The sequence below is a fragment of the Amphiura filiformis genome, chromosome 8, assembly GCF_039555335.1.
Source record: "Amphiura filiformis chromosome 8, Afil_fr2py, whole genome shotgun sequence".
Classification (NCBI taxonomy): domain Eukaryota; kingdom Metazoa; phylum Echinodermata; class Ophiuroidea; order Amphilepidida; family Amphiuridae; genus Amphiura; species Amphiura filiformis.
Genome location: NC_092635.1, coordinates 9,395,484 through 9,403,498, shown reverse-complemented (window position 1 = coordinate 9,403,498; position 8,015 = coordinate 9,395,484).

Genomic DNA, 8,015 nt, shown 5'->3' with positions numbered 1-8,015 from the left:
AAGACACTTTGGGAACTGGGTTTTGTAATAATTAGACTTAGAGGGACCTATCCCTCAGAAAACGAGGCCTCCTCCTTTTTCCAGGTATTATTATAGGAGAATAATGTAAAATTGAACAATTCTGATGTGCTTACTAACCATTGGTCATTACCAGTATACAGAGTTATTCCATATGGTTTGACAAATGCGCCTGCAACTTTCCAGAGAATGGTAAACCAAATTGTGGCAGACATATAGGGATGTGAAGCATTATGAGGATGATTTGATTGTTTACAGTCAAACTCAACAACACATGGAACAAATAACCCCATCAATTATTTAAGAAGTTTTCTGAAGTAGGCTACAATTGACAGTCAATCTGGTAAAAAGTGAGTTTTGCCATGTCACAGTTACATACTTACACTATGTTGTAGTCAAAGTCAGGCGAAACCTATCAAGCCAAAGTTGAAGCAATTGAGCAATACCCCACACCTGTAAACAGAAAGCACTTATGAGATTTCTAGGTATGGTTGGTTGGCTATTAGTTACAGAAAGTCCCGGCAGAAAGTTCTGTCCAAACTTTCAGAGATAGCAAGTCCATTGACTGATTTTGTTGACGAAGAATGTAAAATTCATTTGGTCAGAGAAGCGTGAAAATGCTTTTCACAAAGTCAAATTAATACTCAAGAATTCTACAGTACTCACTGCACCTGATTTTCAGAAGCAATTCAAGTTCGCTGTTGATGCCAGTGGCATAGGTTGTGGAGGTATTGTGATGTTGTGGGCTAGTCAGTGTTATGTGCTTACAGTCCATATGCCTTCAAAGAAAGGAATTTGTGAGCCAGACATAATCTTATGTAGTCAATGTACTGGTATCCAGTAATAACGGGGAAGACTAGAATACGTCGTCAAAGTGCGTACTTTTTCCAAGAAAGGAATATATTCTCCTGTCGACTTGCTGAAGTCTGGTTTATGAAACAACACATCTGCCAAGTAAATGGAAGCAGGGGATGCAAGGCAAACCTGTTTTCCATTAGAAATTGTGTGAAAGGTGCAAAGAGTATACCATTTTGGAGATTGTCATCTATTCGATGATTTTATGCAAAGGATATAAAGGTCTTCAGTGGATTTCGCTGAACAGTGATCTTCGCAGGACAAATGAATCAGGATATACATCAGAACCTTGTAATCAACAACAAGAGGAAGGCTGCTGGTTAAGTAACATTAGTGTATTTGATCTAACTGAATGTACAGGGTGTCCCAAAAAAAAAAAAGAGGCCCCTCATTGCGCCTTCTTTTTCTCCTATTTCTGAAAAGTTGATTAAACATATTTTGGTATGTAAAGAAACCTTTCATCGTTAGCTTTAATAAACCAAAACAATTATTTCAATCGGCTCACAACTTTTGAAGATATGCCCTTTTGAATAAAAGTACCCGTTTTGCACTCTGTCCACGGATAGCAAACAGAGTGGTTGAGATGGCTCATGCTGTGGAGTGGCCTGCACGATCACCAGACCTCGCACCACTTGATTTTTTTCCTTTGTGGCAAAATCCAAGATCTTTGAAAACGTATTACTGAATGCATTCGCAAGTATCCGGCGCACAAGGATGGTACGCATTGATGCAATGAGGACCAGGGCTGAAACCTGTATTCGCCAAGGAGGCAACCAGGTAGAGGGCAGAGCATCACAGTAAACCCATTTCAGAAGAACCAAAGACAAACCAAACAGCCTTTAGGGCTACCTTTTATCTTAAAAAGAGAAATGACTTATGTTGTAAATAAAAAGAAAGCAAGAAACAACAAAGTAAGAAAGTAAGAAACATAATAAAACAAAAAGGCCAAGAATAAATAAGTAATTGCAAGTAAAGCAAAAGAAGTCCCATTCGGTATCCATTTTGCACAAATTAATCACACTATTAACAAAATCCATTGCCCATAAACCCACCGGTAAAGCCCGTTCCATAAATAAAGTTATTTTATAAAGTTATCATTGAGGAATGTTTGCTATTCATGCATGGTATGTGTACTCCTTTTCAATCTTTGAAGTAGCCAAACCTTCTCCTTCTCCGTGGACATATTGAAAAACGGGTACATTTCTTTAAAAGAGCATATCTTCAAAAGTTGTGAGCTGATTGATATAATTGTTTTGGTTAATTAAAGCTAACGACTCAAGGTTTTTTACATACCAAAATATATTTGATCAACTTTTCAGAAATAGGAGAAAAAGAGGACACAATGAGGGGCCTCTTTTTTTGGGGGGGGGGGCACCCTGTATCTATGTTCACTCGCAAAATTATTGTTACATCATACTTGACTTTTCATTAAAGATTCAGATATTGTTAACTTAATCAAACAGTGTGTTTTGTTGTGCATTCTGGAGTGTTTTTGAGTCATTAACGACTTGCAACACTATTTTGTGCAATAGATTTTCATATTAAATGACTTTTTTAGAATGATTTAGTTTGATATGCAGGACAATCAATATTTTTGAACATTGTTTAATTAGCTATTATGATTCATAGGTTGTTTTGTTAGTGTTTTATATTTGCAGAAGAAATAAAACAAAAAAACAAACAAACAAATAAAACGACGCTTATTAAATTTTTTGTGAAATCTTTATGTGTAAAGCGTGTTTAATAATTTATAGTGAATATCATTATAAAAAGAAAAAAAGAATGATGAAAAAAAATCACCACAGTAGTATTCGTTTTATTTTACAGAGAATATTGTTTAAACTAATACCAAATAAAGTAGTAATTTGTCACTTAAACAGAGGTACCTGAATTTTCACATAATACCGCCCTCTTCTTAACCATACAAATCTCTGGATTCTGGAACATTGAGTCAAGTGTTCTTTACCGAATTTGGCAGAATTAAACTACCGGTACTACTAAAAACCCTTTTGGTGGACCCAAGTAACTGCCTAAAATGAGGCAAAATTGAAAAGAAATGGGGTTTTTATCCAGGGACTCAAATTAAGATTCTGAGTATTGATTAGAACTTCATGCCCGTGCATATCTTAGTCAATGCAAATCAGATTCGCCTGGAACGCCTGAAGAGTGCGAAAAATCCTTATTCAGCACATGGCGAAATAGCTTTTCCTGCCTCCGATTCTACCATCACGTTGCACTTTACAAGTTACAGCAGCAATTCGCTAATGGGTTCGTGTGTGACCCATAGGGGATATAGTGATGGGATCAGGTTAAAGCTAAATAAGTGTTTATTCCTCTAATGTAGGATGTCTTTGGTAACTTAGTGTGTAAGAATAAACAAATTTAGTAAACATTGATTATAACCTGATACTCAAAATATTTACCTAGATTCCTGTTTTAAAAGATCCACACTTAACCCAAATGGTAGAGATGGACGTAGTTTTACTCAAATCTTGCCATCTTACCAAATGACGTCAGGAAGAAGCTGGAAGACGTCTCGCGGATAGTTTAAGAAATTTTTTAAAACTTTCACTCACAAACATGACGAAATCAGAACCAGGAATTCGTACGTTATTTTTAGAACAGTAAACATGTTTTATCATTATGGAATTCGGGCTGCAATCGCTGGATATCCTCTGCCTCAAAACATATTGTCAATGGCTTGAAAGCCTTCTCCATTTTGTAAAATTGTTTGTTGATATTCTACTCAACTCCCCCCATTGCACTTGTTTTGTTGTCAATTTGTTAGGGTTCTTGTGATTTGGAAATAAAGTTGCTTTGATTTAATTAATTTGAAGAATAGTGAGCTCTTGGAATATAGTCACTCAGCTAACACTTTACTTGCTTTTATTCCCATGGCTAAACTTCAACTGGGATTTTGAGAAAATAAATTTGCCAAAATCTCAACTTTAATGGGGGTGAAGTGTAAGGGGGATGAGGCTGTGAAAAGGGTTACAACATTGAATATAATTTTAATCGAATAAAAAAAAAAAAAGTACAGCAACCCCGTGTTCCATGCATTGCTGGCGCTTGGTATATATGCAAAAGCGACGTGTCATGTGTATTGCTTTTGAATAGCAAGTGACATTTACAGCTTCAAACTGTCAATTTTAAGGTGATATCAACAGAAGCACCTGCCTAAGGGGTCAAGACTGAGTGAGAGACATGCTGGAAAAAATGATCAACGAAAAGGATTCATTTTTCAATGACTCTTTACTCCTTGAACTAAGGCCTGGCAAAGTCGATTTTGAGTTTCCCGTCGCCCGCCCGCACTTCATTTTTGGGCCCGCACTTGAATTCATTATTGCGATTTTCGAAAAATAAAAATAAAATCTTATCATTTTTGCAAAAAAACCCGATGAAATCCGTGCATTTTTAGTGGAAAAATCAAATTCAAAACATCGATTTCGCTACCGGCAGTAAACTCATTGCGGCCGGTTGATTGGCATCTGATAGTGATAGCCTAGATCCTGTAGGCCCGGTTCGCAACGCTTTGTAAATATGTTGACGTCGCTGTCCTTTTCCACGTGCGTATCATATACTGGACTGACAGATTAATGCTGTCATGCAGATCAATGATTCTACAGTGCTGTTCGCGAAATCGCACAATGAATAGTGATGTTTGTGCGAATTTAAAAAATATATTGATTCTGTTATTTTTGGATTTCTTTTCATAAATATCAATCATATATTTTAAAATAGTACTTGGTATCGTTTTACATTAATTTGATTGTACAAAAATGGCAAAATTTATATATTTCAACTCTGCTCTATTGTGACACTGTTGCACGAACTATGCGGTCGAACAAAAATATTTTGTTCAAGAAAAATGGCTGCTCGGCTCTGGCGAACCGAACACATCAAATGCCAATTGTTCAATTAAATTAAGTACATTTTCGACCTAATATTCCATCTCCAGTCGCTACGATATATGGTTTCATTTCTGTGTCAGTTTTGGTCCAAAACATGGTCAGAAACAGGTGCAAAAACATGCGCAAACTCGGCCAATTTCTAGCAAATTTTTGTACTTCCGGGGTCCGCGCTAAAACACGTGGTGCCACAATAATAAAAAAAAAATTATCATTTCGATTTTGCCTTTAAAATTGCTTTTACACAACGTAACAATAATATTAATAAAGGAAACGTGGATTATTTATGATGAAATAAAGTTAAAACATTAAAAACTGGATATTTTCAGGTTGTGATAAATAAGTAAATAAACATTAACCTCATGTTGTCAGGCCGCCACGCCCACGCCTGTAATACACAAAACAAAGTGTGATTTCATCAACCGGGTCGCCGGCTGGGACTGGCTGGGATTTCCCCATCAAACCATCGTTACGGAAAGCATACACAAAGTGCAAGATTTCCTGAATTTACTTCAATTCTTAGCAGGTTGGTCAAAATTTTGGGGCTTTTATTAAAAAAATATTGATAAGAATTAAGAATGGAAATTTCTAATTTTCATCTTCAACTAATGATTAAATTTCGAAGTTTTGTCTGCGTCCACATACAACAAATGCATGGGATATGGACGCAGATCGATCTGCCTTCATGTTCAATTGGGAGCACAAATTGAGCTCCTCGGTTCTACCAGGAGTGTAATTTTAAGTGCTCAAAGTTGCGCTCCTGAACAATTCCAGGAGAGCAATTAATCGAGCTCCAATGATTTCTTTAAACGAAGGACTGAATTGGTATCAATTTTGACTTTGCAGCCTCTTTGCAAGTTTATATCTTTGGTTAAACATCCTTTGAGTGAGTGAGCGGTAAATAACAACAGCTAACAACATGTTTTACACTCGCATTTTGTCATATAATGAAAGTCACGAAAATAATAAATAATGAATAATGAAAAAGTTACCTCACTTGTTTTCAAAAATTATGTGACGGGAAACTCAAAATCGATTGTTCGGGGCCTAATAGATGTTTGCTGATGGAAAGCACTGTTCGGTGTATATGAGTTTGAGCTATTTTTACCAAAGTAGTTGCTAACATGTAGGCCTAGTCAAAAAGTGTTTCAAACGAGTGATGTTTTAAACTCTCATAGCATATTATGTCATTAATGTTATCCCTGTTGGCAGGCTCACAGTTATCGCACAGCCCTTCTTCCCAATAACTCTTGGGCCTATATAATATATAATACATCCAAATCATACTGCTACTTTAACCTACATAGCTTTCCCTCTTTTCTCTCATTTGTTCCATTCGTCTACCTAGATGTAAAAAGTACATTTATAGACGAAAGTCAAAATGTGCTTTTGATTCTTCATGAAATGTCTGACCTATACTGGTTTTATAAACATCTCAAAAAACTAACCCCCTTTAAATAATGGCCATTATTCAAAAACATGAAAAAGGGCTATTGTATTACAAATCTGTAAAATGCGTTGGAAACAGAATTTATTTCTGCGCATTTTGACACCTCATTTGATACGTATACGATAGCTCAGAAAAAATAAAACACCGGTCAATTTAATGTAGTGAGGTCCAGATTTGAAAGTTGCACTTACATACAATATTAAAACATCAGATATCATTACACAGATTTACTTCCATTATACTGAACACAAAATCAATACAATTTACTGCAACTTTCAAATCTTGGGTTACATTGATTTAAATGTACGCTGTGACGTCAATTGCTACAAATGAGGTGTCAAAATGTGTAGAAATAAATTCTGCTTCCAACGCATTTTACAGATTTGTAATACAATATTCCGTTATTTGAATAATGGTCATTATTTAAGGGGGGTTAGTTACTTTTTGAGATGTTTAATTTGAAGCTATATGACACGTAATTCACATTTTCTAGAAATTCACTATGACCAATACGCACATACATGCGGAGGTTTATATTGATATCACAAAAATAAAATACATTATAATTTAACATTTTTTGAGCAGGAAACTCATCCAAATTCTCCATAATGGTTGTTTTACACCAAATCTGTTTTATGTCATTAACTGAAAGTGCACACTTATATTGTCCATACACTCTAGCTTCATTTTAATGAACAATGGCCAATTATCTTTAAATTGCAAATCTTGTGCAAAAGGTCTTTGCTAAAGAGCCCTTGCAAATTGATATGGTTTTTAAGTTGAACCCAAATACCGTACCTTCCTTCAGGTGTCATTTAAGATCAATCAAAATACCTCCATTCAGGTGGCTTTTAAGGTCAACCAAAAAACCTCCACGTAGTTGTCTTTTGAGGTGAATCCAAATACCTCCATTCTGGTGTGTTTTAAGGTCCACCAACATAACTAAACTCAGGTCTCTTTTATTAAGGTCAACCCAAATACCTCCACTCAGGTGTCTTTTAAGGTAACCCATATACCTCCACTCAGGTGTTGTTTAAGGTCAACATAAATAACTCCACCCAGGTGTCTTTTACGATCAACCCCAAAAAACAACCAAACAGGGTTCGCAGGTTTTTGCCGCAAGTGGAAAAAACCGTGGTTTTAACCGCGATTTTAACCGCTTGGCCAAAACAGTTTTTGCCGGCAAAAATGGCAAAAACTATATAGTCCATTTTTATCATCTCAAAACAAATTATTAAGTTACCAAAATAGTTTCCTGGGCGTAACAAGGCCAGGTTTTGTAATTATATAAGTACCAAATTAAGAAATTAAAGGCATGCGTTTTTATTGCTCAAGTGCATTTAACCAAAATGTGTCATATATCAAATTCATTTTTTTCCTTAGTAAGGACTTGATGAAAAAAAAATATGTTGAATAATTCATTAGAAGGTTTGTGTTACTGTTTATGAGCTTTCTGTGTTACTTTGTAATATTTGAGTGACTATATGTGAGTTTTTGCCATTTTTGCCGGTTTTAACCAGGCAAAAACTGACAAAAACAGGTTTTGTCAGTTTTTGCCACCCTCGAAATCGAACCCTGCAACCAAAACACACACAGACACCCACTCCTCCCGGTGTCTTTTAGGGTCAACCCAAATACACCCCACTCAATTCAGGTGTCGCTTAAAGGGTGGGGTATGAACGTTTGGACAGTATTTATTGTGGGACATTAGAGCACATCAGACATATCGAATAGCTTTGCTCCAAAGCCAACCTATTTTCCATCCAATTGAAAGAAAAAATGAA